Raw genomic sequence first — 15,412 nt, 5'->3', positions numbered from 1 at the left:
CCTTTTTCAACAAAATTGATCTTTTGAGTTTTTCTTGTTCAGCAAACGGTTGTCAAGAAAAAAATAAATATACTTATTAAGAGCCCGCCTTAATTCGTTTTCTAATGATTTTTTATTTTTTAGATTAATTAGGAAACACCCTGTATATGCATATCACAGGCAACCAAATAAACTAGTAACCTCTAAAAATTATTTTTCCTACCACTAGCGACATACCGTGTTTTTAGTGTGTACTAAAATATTTTATCAAAATTTCACCATATAAGTTTCCAGGCAATGGTTATGATTCACAACCTAAACGACAATATTCTTTGACAGAGGCCATTGGAAACAATGGAAATCTGACAATAACTAGTAGCAACTCCCTAACCTAAAACTTAAAACTGTACTCTCATCTAGCGAGCGGGGCTGGAACTATTTTATTTGAAATTTCCGTGGAAATGGTGGAACCGCTTTTGCTATTTCACTTTCAGGTCCCTGTTCAAAATCAAAAACTTTATAACTCGGAAATGGTTAAATTTATGTACATTATTTGTATTACGATTATAGTAATCGCAAAATATTCTCCGATGCACGTCATCAATCATATCGACATTGACACTAGAGTCTATAAACCTGACTAAATGAAATTTTGGCAAAAATGTTTAAATTTGTTGTATAATTTAAGATACCGAGCAGCTCTTCATTTTACTTTACAGAGCAAATGATTGTAACAGATAAGGACTATTAAGGATTTTATTTAGATTAAAGTTGCAAAAATTAGTTTAAACCGAATTTTATTATCGCTATGTTGGTCACATTGCGCCGTGTTCAGCAATGCTGTCCTTTATTTTTGACAATTGTCCTAGTGTCAGTCATTATTTTGTATAATATCGTGTTGTTGAATCTTTGTGAGTAATTCTCATTTTTTTGCCTATTTTCATAGTATTTTTTTTTAAATGCACTTTTAAGCACAAATAGTTCTTTTAAGAACTAAATTTTCGAGTTTTTATATTGCATTTCATGAAATTGTGTGTTGAAAATATGCCGAAGCATTGAAACAGTCGAAGCAAAGAGGTTGTAGCTTCCCTGTTTTTTAAAACTATTTTGAACAAGAACGTGACAATAAAGGTCCTTTATTATCCTTAACTCTAGTCAGAAAAGTAAGTTTGATTGATGAGCACATTATACCACTTTCAAAGTTAGTTTTTATTAAATTCTGTGATTATTGGTTTGTGCATTAGTAGCACCCTCTTACTTGTTATTACCACTTATGGCATTGTAAGGTATACGAGTATATCAATAAATGAATAACTCATAATAACGCTTATAATAATCTTCATAATGACTAGTTTTTGCCAATATGTAATAAGTAAAATAAGCTATAAAACAAATAAATCAATTAATCACTAAAATATTAGTTATTAAATTAAAATAAAACGTAAAATCTTTAAAAAATTGATAAAATAAATATGTTGTTTGCCAATTTAAATTATGATTCATCTCATAAATCCATCACAATCTGGCAGCGATGTCGCCATCGCTTGTCACTCAAAGTTGATCACGTGCATCGGAAATTGTTTTTCGATAACCATAGCTTAAAATTGAAGGGGGATTAATTGAAATATGCAATAATATACAGGGGGTTATATTTAAAAAAAATGTACTTCACCTTTATGACCGAACCTGTGTACTTAAATTTACTACTACTTAATAGACATTATAAAACCCTATAACTTTTGTATTTAACTTTTTCCGGTACCTTATATATCTTACCTCATAATCGACCGTTCTCATACGTATCAGCGACCCTGTATATTTAAAATAAAATTAAGCTTGTTTAAATTCTTTGCAAACTCCTAAAGTTTTGCTAAAAGTTTCGAGCAACAGGCAAATTTCTCCCAAAACATTAAAACATGGAAAGCAACAACTTTAAACTTCCATTACCGAAGAAAAAGTTTTCTATTTGTTCGCACATGTCTATTAAAGAAATTTATTCCATTTTTCGATATAAAGGCAACGATATACTGGCCCACTGGGACCTGTCAGGCGTCACCTTGGAAAGATTTTTCTTCCTTGCACTATCCGTCCGAAATGGAATAATCTCGTTTTATTTTTAGTTTTTACGATTGATACATGTGTAGCGTAGGAAGCGAATTGGTGAATATATATAGTTTACTATTTATCGATTTTAATAAATAGAACTTTTATTATTTATATTCTGTTTCTTATATTTACCAAACCTTTATTAAAAAAAGCTATATTTTTATTGTGTAAAACTTGAAAAATAAGTTCGTTATAATCATGGTTTTATTATCCACTAACGATATTCTAATAAATGTTTTATTATTGCATGCATTCTTTCGGAAACTCTCTATTTGTTTATCTAGTAATATAAAACACTTTATTTGAAAGTCGATTAGAGAAAATAGTATGATGCATAGGCAAACGATGTAAATATTTGCGATCAGGTAAATTATGATGTAAGAGGACAGACTTAGCTTGCCGGCGGCAGGTCAGTAGTAGACGGACCGGCCGGCTGTAGTGTAGTGTTGTGTTGTGTTTTGTCATAGAGCTGACATTTGGAGGTTGAGAGTCTTTTGACTATTAGGGTTGCGAGTCTTTTTGACTATTAAGGATGCGAGTCTTTTGACTATTAAGGTTGCGAGTCTTTTTGACTATTAAGGATGCGAGTCTTGACTATTAAGGATGCGAGTCTTTTGACTATTAAGGTTAAGAGTATTTTTGACTATTAAGGATGCGAGTCTTTTGACTATTAAGGATGCGAGTTTTTTATCTATTAAGGATGCGAGTCTTTTTGACCATTAAGGTTGCGAGACTTTTTGACTATTAGGGATGCGAATCGATTTAGCGGCTGATTTGCGTCCGGGGGAAGCCCCTATACTTATTTCAGGTGACACCAGCTAGTTGTTGAAGATTAATCAATAGATCCGTATAATATTAGAATTAGATGGAAGATATGGAATGGGATATATTGATAGAATATAAGTGGCTAGGGGGCGGAGTACCCCAGGGTGAGTTTTACCCTGAGTAACTCGAGCGAAAATTCGGTCGAGTACTCGATCATTGAAATAACCGGCATCGCTCGATTATGAACGAGAGATGCAAGTGACGAGCTACGAGCGACGAACGCAAGCGATCCTAGAATGAAATAAATTGAAATTCGAATTTAAGGTAAGTACATTGCAGGTAGCGAATTTATACGACGTTATCTGTTGCGTATCTTAGTAACAAAATTTTACGGCCTATATCGACAATGCTTTGAAATAAACTAAATCAAGCAAATTACTCGTTGTTCGTCGCTTGCTACTTGCCATTCATCACCGAAAGAATATGTGCTCTGCGCACGCAACTTACTGCTTGGCGTTAACGTACATTCAGTCTGAGAGCGTCGAGCGTCGCGTCGCATTTGCGTCGGGTCCGCCCCATTGAACTCGAACCCCAACGCTCAGCGGACGCTAGCGCAACGCCAAACGTGATGCTGTCTACCTGAACGGTCTAATTTAAGTTAAGGGAATTGATTCCATTTCGACACACGGACGCGACGCAAACGCGACGCGACACTCGACGCTCTCAGTCTGAATGTACCTTTACGATTACAACAAGAGGCGGGCGAAACCCCGTATTTTTAAATACGAGCGATATTTCGCTACTAGCGATCGCTCGATTATTGAAACCGCTTGAAACTCGAGTACTCAATTAAAGAAATTAATCGGTTTTTCTCATAACTAGTAATTTTGTGGCCCATTGAAGCATTTTATAGTAAAATACGGTGAATTTTCTCTGATTTTATTGATTTATAGAAAATGTTATATTTTTCTAGAACCAGGTTCATTTTATACCAGGTGTTTCGCCTCTATAACTTTTTTATTTTTTCTGATAAAAAAAACAAGATTTGGTATGTAAGCATATGACATAAATTAGGATTGATTGACATATTCAGTTCGTTTCGATCACTTCCTGTTTCCACGGATCTATATGGAGTAAGACTATACAGTGAAAAATATTCAATAAATCTATGTAATATATGTTTCTTCGATCTAAAGCGAACATGTGATAAAAGTTAAAGATATGATATATTAAACCAAAAAGGTGTATTGTACCATCCAGAAGAATTTAGAAAGACAGTGCAATATTAATACTAATGCAAGAATACAAAGATACTGTCGCCTTATAAGAGATCTTAACGTCTTATCTGGCATCAGACAAGCAAACAGCTTTATCCTATACTTAGCATAATAATGGGCCAAACAATGGATTAAACCATAAAGAGGTTAATGCATCATCTTAGTTGATGATTTCCTGATTGCTGAAAACGAAGAGGACCTACAGCGCCTCCACTATAAATTTACCTTAGAAGCACAGAGCCTTAATAAACAAATTTCGTACGAAAAAATACGTATCTTAATAACCAAAGATCTAATACGATGCAAGACATTAGTGTAAGTTCGAAATACCAGTTGCAGAAGTGTAATACCGGGGTATTACGTGACAGACTATGGAGGAGTAAATGCTTGAACACAACGAGTCAGATACGAATTATCAGACATGTACTCGTATAAGACCCTTTATAAGAGCTATATAAGATCCATTTATTTATTTATTTATTTACTATGCTGCTTCAACAAGAGCATATATATCAGAAACAAAAAGGAAAATGAAAATAATGGAGATAAAAATATTATGAACAATAAAAGCGGGCCACATTGCTCGATAGAAAATGTAGAGAGAATTTGGAGTAGAGAAAGGATGTAGCATGTATGGGAGGGGGATTAATCACCACAACCTTACAGATCTATTGTGTGTCCCCCTTTTAACGCATCATACAGTCTCAGGACTGTGACAAGATCAGTATCTTAGACGGGTTCACAGAGATTAGTTCTCCATCTTCGATACCTATCATACTAAACTTCACGTACCGGCACGAATGGTTGTCGGCTCGGCGCACTCAGTGTTGAGGTATTGTGGCGTTTCACCTTTTTACCTCCAGAATCTGCATATGCTGTTTGGTCTTAGTTCCAATCTACTGAGGTGTTCGTTAAGGAAACAGCCTCCGCCAGTTGAGACAATCCGTAAATCGTTCTTACTTAAATCTAGGAAAACCTTTGATTTTTCTCAGTCGTAAATTCTGAGAAATTTTTTCGAGTGTTTTAGACCGTTAGATGATTCTCATTCTAGGTTACGGATGGAACCTTCCAGATTTTTGAGTTCCACTTTAAGTTGGTTAACACTAACCAACAATGAAACAGACCTAAAAACAGCAAGGAAAGTAGAATTGTTCTGGTTCAGTTAGTGGAGTATTCGCTCCTTTTCTAGCTAGATCGTTTGCTTTTTCATTGCCTTCTATCCCTTGGTGGGCCGGCACCCAGAGTAGGAGGACTTTATTATCTTTGCTTAATTTGTTCAGCTACTCTAGGCATTGTTTAACCAATTTCGAATTGATGATTACTGTGTTGTTTGCTTTTAATGCTCCTGGACTATATAGAAAGGATAGATCCAGATGGAACTATCAAGTGGGCCAAATAAACAAGACGCTAGTATGACAGCTGGACATCAACGTCACAAGTAGGCAGATAATAGAAATAACAGGACCTCGTCCTATTATAAGAAGGATATAAAATATTGTTTGGTCAGTTTTGAAAATTTAAAAAAAACATGTAGCTATGTTCAGTCACAATATACATAGGTATATCAATTGTAAAAGAAACAAATTCAATTAGTTTAGTGATAGATAAATTAAGTTAAATAGTGTAATGTACAAACTTTAGAAATATCAAATAAAATTATTTTAGATATAAATACTATAATCCATAAAATATTTAGAAATCTGTTATAGTCTTTTGACCTTGTGCTAATTCTAATACTTATGATTCGTAAGTTATCTATAATTATACTATAATAAACCTAGTACCGTATGATCGAAAAAAAACGGCGTCCAGTTGGCTGGGAAATGACGATCAATGACATTTCCCATATAAATTTACATATAAAATGACAGCGATCTTCATTTCATAGCCATCGTTGACGCCGTTTCTTCTCGATCATACGGTAAAATATATCCAGAAGGACAAAATTATTTCTATCTACTACTCTTACATTTTTAACAAATTTTTGCTCTTAGAAAATATATCGGCCATTTTTTCTCTACATAAGTGTTAGCGTGTTAGATTGAGTCAGATAAGGAAATGTAAAAACCTCGTATTTCAAGTTAATATTACATTTACAGGCTGCAAAGCGAAAGTCCAGAGTTCATTCTATGGCTATTAAATATTCCTTTTTATCGAAGGCAGTAATATAAAGGTACACTAATTTTTGCAAACAATGAAAAATTATACAAACGAACGAAAGGAGTATTACATGTTCAGTAATGAAATTCTTACATTAAATTAAAGTTAAATGTAGACTGTTTTTAATGCAAACTCGTTTTAGTCCGGGCCCTGTGCAGTACTTATTTATTCAAGTAGGTAAAACATGATTTATTTTCGATATTTTGACTTTACATTACCCGGTAACATTCGAGGAGTACATAGTTCTTGCTAACATGTCAATGGTTTCAGATTTTATTCTGACGTCGCCGTCGCGTCGCGTCGTCTAGTTTTAACAGAAATCTTAATGAAAAATATTTATATTTATTTTTTAAAAAAGTTTATGACCAGCAAGCATAAAATTGTTTTGAATTCGTTGTTTCGGATTCACAGTATCAGAAAAAGTCTGATTTTCATAATTAGACTTACGAAATTAGGTACCACGATTTGTTGTTTTTTTCACTATAAACCAAGAAAGTTAAAAATTTTATAATTTTCATGGCTTGGTTTAACAATAAAATTTGACATTTATACATGCCGTCCCAGACTGAGCGTGCTAGAGAACTACAATATTTAGATCCGAGATTTTTTGCATATCATTGTTTCACATCGAGTTCTATCGATTAAAAATATTTTCAAGATGGCGGCACTTCCGGAAATACCGAAAGTTGACAACAAACTCCTTATTTTAAATAAATACCCCTATTTTTTATTATACTGGATGCGTCTCAAAAGTAGCTCACCCCTATAACTTTTTTATTTTTTCAGTAAAAAAAAACGAAACTTGGTATGTTATATGGTATATGACATAAATTAGCATTGATTGACGTATTCAATTATTTTCGATCACTTCCTGTTCACCGGAAATGATTACAATTTTTGATTTTTAAATGGCACCCTAGGAATTTTTTTACTTTATTCGATAGAAAATGACACCGAATAGAATGACATATCATATGTCAACTTTTAACATTTTCAAATATGGTTTATTTGAAATTATAACAAGTGGTCCATAACGAAAATTTGAGTCGAAATACCAAGTATGTGGTACCAAACTATTCGTAAAAAATGCTTTTTCCAAATATGCTAATGAGCCACCCTCGTTCCATTTGAAAATATTGAGGTATGATTAAAATACGATTTGGGTATGTTTTAACGGGCCAGGACAAGACACTAAAAACATTAGACGATCAAATCTATTTTTCCAAGGCTCCTTGATTACAAATTAGTGTTTTTAACGTAGCCATGGCACTCTAGATTGAAATTTAAAATACAATTTTTTATTAAGCGAGAATGTGAAAAGTTGACATATGGTATAGCATACTATTCAGAATGTAATTTTCTATCAAATAAAGTAAAAAAATTCCGAGGGCGCCATTTAAAAATCAAAAGTTGTAGTCATTTCCGGTGAAACAGGAAGTGACCAAAAACAATTGAATACATCAGTCGATCCTAATTTAAGTTATATACTAACATACCATATCTCGTTTTTTATCTGAAAAAAATAAAAAACTTATAGGGGTGAGCCACTTTTGAGACGCACCCGGTATACTTAAATTCCTTTTAAAAGTTTATAAATTCTGATGTCAAACACTCTATATCTAACCGTTTTTGAGGAAAAAAAATAAAATTTTTGTCAAAATTTTTGTCATGTTTGGTTCTATAGCCTAAACGTCAAATTTAGCTATTAAAAAATTATCACAAGTCATTTTTAGCAAATGGAAACCCACTTTTTTATTTTACTAATAAAAAGGGTTCTCAATTCGTTACTTTTCGACTATACCTAAGATACCTGTACCTAAATTAAATGGTTTTTAAGTTACTTAATATTTAGTTTTAAGGCGTATATTTTTATTGATTTCAACTAGCGATGGGAACTATCGAATGAATTAGACTATCGAATGGTTACTGAATGAATGATTTCAACTATCGAATGGTTTTATTCGAATAAAATCATTCATTCACTTGTATACTAAAGCATATGTGACAACCTCGCCGTGCAACTAAATGGTTATCGTTGAGCCACGACTATCGAATGCTTTTGATAAATGAAATTTACTATTCGTTTGATTTTGTGTACGTCAGTGCATTACTAGTTCTTCAAATTTTTATAACTTCACCTTATAAATACTGTGCTATTTTTGCGTTTATTAATATATTTAAAATACTAAAGTAGTAGTTTTTTTTTAATTGACGATTGTGTGCGTGTGCAGGTGGTCAACATTTTTCCGAAAATTTGTGTGATTTTCCGTAGCCCGATCTTTCAATTATTTTATTTTATATGGTATATGGTCTCTTTTTTAATGGGAAATTTTGAGAAGTAGCAATTTTTAAGAGAGATGAGATGAACTTAGAATTAATTTTAAAAATATATATTTCTATTTTAGATGTTTTAATAATATGAATTAGTTGAACTTAATAATCATATTTAAGTAATGTGGTTAAGTAAATGTGGTTATTATCGAACTCGAACTATGGGATGAGAAAATTAAATTGAAAGTTTTACACGTGCCAATTTAAAAAAAAAGTTAACGATGTTTGTATTTTGTTTATGATAATTCTCTTACATGTAGTTTTTTGCGAAGAAATATTTCATTTATTTTTTAAAGTAAATGCCAGTAAAAGTAAATATTATTTTTAAATAGTAATATAAAGTACCTAATATGAATAATTTTGATTTCTAATTTTTTATTTATATTTTCCTTTCATTACACTGCATGCTTAGAAAATTAATAAATGTTTATGTTTCATGATTTTAAAGTTTGTTGTTAATATAACAAATTAGTTCTGTAATTATTATTATTTAATAAACCAACGTTGCCACAAATTTAAAGACTATATTATTTATAAATAGGATCTAATATAAATAATTTTGACATCTAATTTGTTGTTTATATTTTGCTACTACGTAAAAAAATGTTTATATTAAATTATTTTAAATTTTGTTGTTAATAGGTATAACAAATTATTACTGTTAACAAATTATTACTATTATTTTTATTAAACCAGTCTTTGCTTAAAAACATTAAAAATCATTTTCCTACATCCAAAATAACAAGTATTATTGCAGTGTAACAACAGAATATTAATAAAAAAAATGCAAAATATATAGACATACTATCCCTAACTAACTAAAGCCAAACAATAATATTCTTTGTTAATATCAACTAATACCAATATATGGCAACAGCACCCTTCACAATGTATTTTCTGTGTAAATACTAGCACCTCAATACAAAAATAATGTGTCCTTATCTTTATATGACTCCGCAAAAAATCAAAGATGCCGGCTTCTTTCATAGCATTGCCACCGACCGCTGTCGAGTCTCTCGGAAAGAAACCTACGTCGCCGGGCGACAACTAAAATCCCAGTTAATATTTTATTATAATCGATCTTGACGAATAAATGAATTTCATAAATGAATGAATTTTATAAATGAATGGTTTTTGCTGCCGAATTATTAGAATACAATATTTCAAGGCAGATGACGCATTTATTCGATAATTTTTATTCGAATAGTTTTCAACGAATGTTTTCTTACTATCGAATTATTCGAATGAATTGCAACTATCGAATGTTTCGATAGTATTCATTCGATAGTTCCCACTACTAATTTCAACTAGTAGCCTATGACTTTAAACGTCAAACAATGTGAAACAATATATCTGGCCATGTCAAATTCTGACACATTGTTAAAGAATCAGATCAGATGTAAATTTAATTATTAATAAACAATGTCTAGGAGAGGTTTTAATAAGGAAGATTTTTTAAATTTGTTAATAATATATGGAGAATGCGGGCGATTGAAACAAAAGGCATGTGAATTATTTAATAATAGATAAGGCCAAGAGCCTGCAGAGGAATTCTGCAACGATTACTAAACAATTACCTTGAAAATGGTCAATTTATGACTTATTCTAGACAAATTGATAACTAGTTGATAGATGAAGGAACAGTAATAAACATTCTAGCTTATTTTGCCGCTTTTCCCACTGCATCAATTCGCGATGCAGAAATTGCGCTTTGCGAATCCAGATCGACTATATAGAGGATTCAGGCAAACAAAAAATGGCGACCATACCATCAGTCTGTCCAAAAAATGTTTCTTGGGGATGTTGGGAGGAAAATTAATTTATGCCAATTTGTATTAGTGAAAAATCGTGAAGATTGTCAATTTAACTCAAAAGTTATATGGACAGACGAAGCCAAATTTACCAACAAAGGATTATTCAATAAACATAATACACATTACTGGTCAGATATAAATCCACATTTGACAAGAAATCGCAATTTTTAGTATGTGGTTATTTAATGGTTACTGTGCCATTAAGAATGACAGAGTACTTTGTCGAAAATTTATCTGGACAATAATATAGATAAAGTAATAGATAAAAACGTATTAGATATCATGCCCATTGTAGAATTTATGTCAGCTTGGTATCGACATGACGGCGCTGGGTATCATAACAGTACAAACGTCTGCCAGACTTTGGAACACATATTTGGGGATCGTTGATTGGCAAACAATTCATCTTTTCTTTGGCCAGCACAGTTCCCGGAACTAACTCCGTTAGAATTTTTTATTTGGAGGGCTATTAAAGACTTGGTTAAAAAACGCCCCTAACAAACAAAGAAAATACTAAGATTAGGGTGCAAGAAGCATTTAATTCGCTGTTGTCGGAATAGATTTTACGAGCTACACACGACGGATTAATGAGACGGGTTAATAAATGTTTAGAAATTAACGGAGATGTTTTTGAACACATTTTAAAGTAAATTAAATTTCTTTAATTGACCTGAATGTATTATTTTTTGTATGTTAATATTTAGTTTTTAATATTATGTTTATCATTTTTTAAATAAATTATACTTTTTTTACCAGTTTTGATTTTGGTTTCCATTAAGAAGAAACTCTCTGCTGCTTGGCCGAGTAATTAAAACAATTATAAACAGACATTTTTAGTTTTAAATATCACTAAAGAGCGAGAATACGAGATATGTTTTTGTAAGTATATTTTATAAACTTTTAAGCAGCAATATATATAATATACGAAATTTAAATATTCCATTTTCTAATAGGAGGAAATAAAATTGGCTGATTGTTTGACACGTAATGTTAAAGGTAGTTAGATAAAATGAAGAAGGATATACGCCATAAAATTAAATTTTAAATATCTTAAAAACCATTTATTTTAGGTATAGGAACATATATAGTCGAAAAGTAACGAATTAAGATCCATTTTTATTAATAAAATAAAACAGTGTGTTTCCGTGAAAAACAATGATTTATGATAATTTTTTAATTGCTAAATTTTATGACAGCTACGGCCAATATAATATGACATTCAAACAACTTAATTTTTGAAATAGCCACTTGTCTTCTCGATATGTCTCTGATATGATTGACGTTTAGGCTATAAAACTATTTTTTGAGAGGCAGTTTTTTTTTCTCCAAAAATTAAAAATCTCAAAAACGGTGACATCAGAATTTATAAAATTTTACAAAGAATTTAAATATATATTAAAAAATAAGGGCATTCGTTTAAAATAAGGAAGTTGCTGTCAACTTTGTCAATGATATGCAAAAAATCTCGGATTTAAATATTGTGAAACTTCTAATGCATGCTCAAGGGGATAAGCATGGAGCATCAGTGGGAGGAAGCAGCACACAATAGAACGCAATCGAGAAGAATTATAAACTCAGGTAACGACCACAACCAAAAAGTAAAGAGGCAACAAAGTAATGAAATTTTTGAATATCCGGAATGCGGAAGAGAGATAACATCACGTATCGGGCTTTTCAGCCGACAGAAAAGCTTATGAAAGAAACCGCCTAGCGTAACCATCTTCTGATGCAAATACTTGTCAGCGAGTAATGGAAGTAAAAAATCAGCTCATGTCTGTGGTTCCTGTAGTCTGGATCACTGGATCCATAATGATCCGGATTACGACATACCTAATGTCAAAGTTACAAGGAGATCCCGATTACGGGTCGTTCGTGTTAGCGAGTCTTCACTGTAATTCTTCTTCTTTACGTGCCGTCTCTTTCGTGGAAGTTGGCGATCACATTGGTAAAATCTTCACGATTCTCGGCTTTCCTTATGAGTTTTTCGAAAGTTAGGTGAGTCCAATTTCTGAAGTTTCACAACCAAGATAGTTTCTTCTTGCTGAGATCCATCCATGTTTCGAACGATTCAAGGCAATTCATCTCTTGAACTTTCAGTGTCCATGTTTCTGCTCCGTATAATAGGATTGACCAAACATAACAACCTAACGAGCCTAGTTCTCAACTCAAGGTCTAATCTGGGGTTCTGGAAAACGTTGTTCATTTTTAAAACGGAATTTTCGAATGTAATAATAATTCAAACCGAATTATACTTTTACCTGACACGAAATGCGTTACCCGGCAACACTACGATTCCGAAGGAGGAGTAGTGTTGCCGGTATCACATTGAGTACATCGAAACATGAAGTATCCGAAACATCGAGTTGTATTCAAAAAATTATACAACGAAATAAAGTACAGATATTCTTCTTATCTTAAACATTTTTATTATAATAATTATTATTAATAACAAAACTACAGTTGTTACAGTGAAAACTTGAACTATTGGATGAATTATTACCATAAGTTGGAGGTGTCTGAATTTGGGCTTCAGCATTAGAAGTAGATGACGGTGTGTTTTCGGCTCTCATTTGTGACAAAATCTTCATATGACCGCTCGCTGAGCTGGAGATAGGGAGTAACAGAATTTATAGAACTATGGCCCGTTATTTTGATGACTTCCTGGAGGTTAGCGCCTGAACTGCTAAGAGAACTTACTGTTGAAGCTCTGTTAGAGTGATTCGTGATTTTTTTATTTTTAGTATCTAGACCGATGTTGATTGCTCCTATTTTTGTCCAGTTTCTTACAATGTTAATATCTGCTGGACAATTCTTGAACCATGGGTAATTATCATTCTGTTTCCATTTCTGATTGACCGTCAAAAATAATCGATTAGTTTTAATGTTTGAGGCGCAATGTTTTGGACATTAGCTTAAAATATAATCGTACTGGACATAAATCCGGATTCACAAGATTTTTTACAAGCCACTTACTTTTGCATGTTCGACTTGCTCCTCCTTGCGCTGCGCTGTTTTAGCAAATATTGGATTGTATTCCAGACACCGGTACTAGCCCCGTTATTATATTTTTCCTCCCTAAAATATTCCAATAACAAAAAAAAAACGCTTCATTTCCTCTCCATGCTAGTTCGAATGCAGCTATGTGGAAAATTTTCCGTCAAAGCCCATTTGAGGTATTTTTATCCAAACTTACGGCCATTTTTTCTATTTCCTGTCTCGTCAAAGCTGTGGAACTCTCCTTTCGTGCACCAGGTACTGCCTGCAACTCTTTTCGTTTTGCGTTTCGGGCAAAACGGGCGCTTTGAAAAACCATGTCATTGAATGGATCTATGCGGCGATTATATTTTTCAAAATATAGTTCCTGGAGTATTTTGACCGTTTTGTTCCATAAAAACTTGACCACACCTTCTTTATCATCGCTTCCATCGGATTTTCGCATATTATATGCCCAGTCTTTTAAAATGTTGCGCAAATTCTCGTCTGTTGTCGTTATCTCAATTTTGAAACTTCCTGCAAAGCAAAACTCAGTAAACTGCTTCCATACATATTTAAAATAGGTGATGAAACAAAAAATGTGACATTTTTTGAAATTTTAATATACAGGGTGTCCCAGAAATAAGTGCAAATATTTTAAGGGGTGGTAGATCTCCATAAAAGAAACATATTTTCTCTTTATCGTTTTTCAAATAAATCCAAAATAACGGAGTTATTTTACTTTGAAAATTTCCAAAAAAACTGATTTTTTGTTAAAATTTTGAGAACCAGTGGATCTTTTCTAGATTTTCTTTCTAGTAAATTTAATCTAATACCTATGTTGCCATATTATCAAGAAATTAATTTTATTCGAATTTTCAAATTTTTTTTTGCGATAAAAACCTCATAGGCGTGTTTCTGGGGTTGAACTATACTACCAGTTAAAATATTTGCACTTATTTCTGGGACACCCTCTATATGCTACTAGTCAAAATTTTTAATAAGAACTGTCAAACTTGTAAACGTTAGTATATTTAATTTTTATATTTTATACAGCAAAAACTTATTTCACTTCTCTTTTGTAACTAAAATTTTCCATATAATGCAAAACTTTTATGCTGACACTGTATATATCTTGTCTGTATAACTAAAAATTTTTATCGCTTAGTAAACCAGAATGGAGTCCGGTTCTTAATCTCGCATAATACTTTGATGATGAAGCGTCTAGCTCAATTTATATTATCGTCTTTACAGCCTCCCCTTTAATTTTGTGCCGTAGGCATTTACCTTTCCTGCTATACTCTTGTTACGTTTCAGCTTGGGGCAATTTCAAGTAGTTATTGCCGCTTTAGCTCGGGTTTTCACTCCTGGCAGTTGAGGTATTAGATTTGGAACACGTGTTTTTATTAGGCGTGTCCGATTTGCGCCTTAGTCGCTCTCAATTTCGAGTTAAATTTTCTTTATGCAAATTAATCGGTGTCTGCTGTAGGAAAACTACTTTTTCGGAGTTTATAATACCGTATAAGATAAAATAATCTTCTTAATGTAAAATTTCTATTCTAATTTAAATTAATCAAATTTATAAGTTGTAGTTTGAGGGAAATAATAGAAATAATCGGAAGTAATTACCCAAGTGCATCAAAATTACCGATAATTTTTTATGAAAGCATGTTGTCTAAAAACTGCATGAGTTTATATTCATATTTTGCCATAAATATGAATATAAACAAATGCTGTTTTTTATTGACAACATGCTTAAATGAAAAATTATCAGGTTAATTTTGATGCACGAGTGTAATTCGGTAAAATATTTCCCGAGTAAAAAACATGAAAATACAAGTGAAAATACATAGATTTTTTAAAAACATTTATTTGAACATATTAAAAAAAATCTATTTAAATATGAAGCAATAAAATGAAACAGAACTTATAATATTACAAATTAAAAATTACATGAAGAATTGCACTGAAAAACACTGTTATAAAAATTATTATGTTTAGATTCCG

Source organism: Sitophilus oryzae, unplaced genomic scaffold (assembly GCF_002938485.1).
Source record: "Sitophilus oryzae breed Bouriz unplaced genomic scaffold, Soryzae_2.0 scaffold_1620_pilon_pilon, whole genome shotgun sequence".
NCBI lineage: Eukaryota > Metazoa > Arthropoda > Insecta > Coleoptera > Curculionidae > Sitophilus > Sitophilus oryzae.
Note: the sequence above shows the minus strand (reverse complement) of the source record.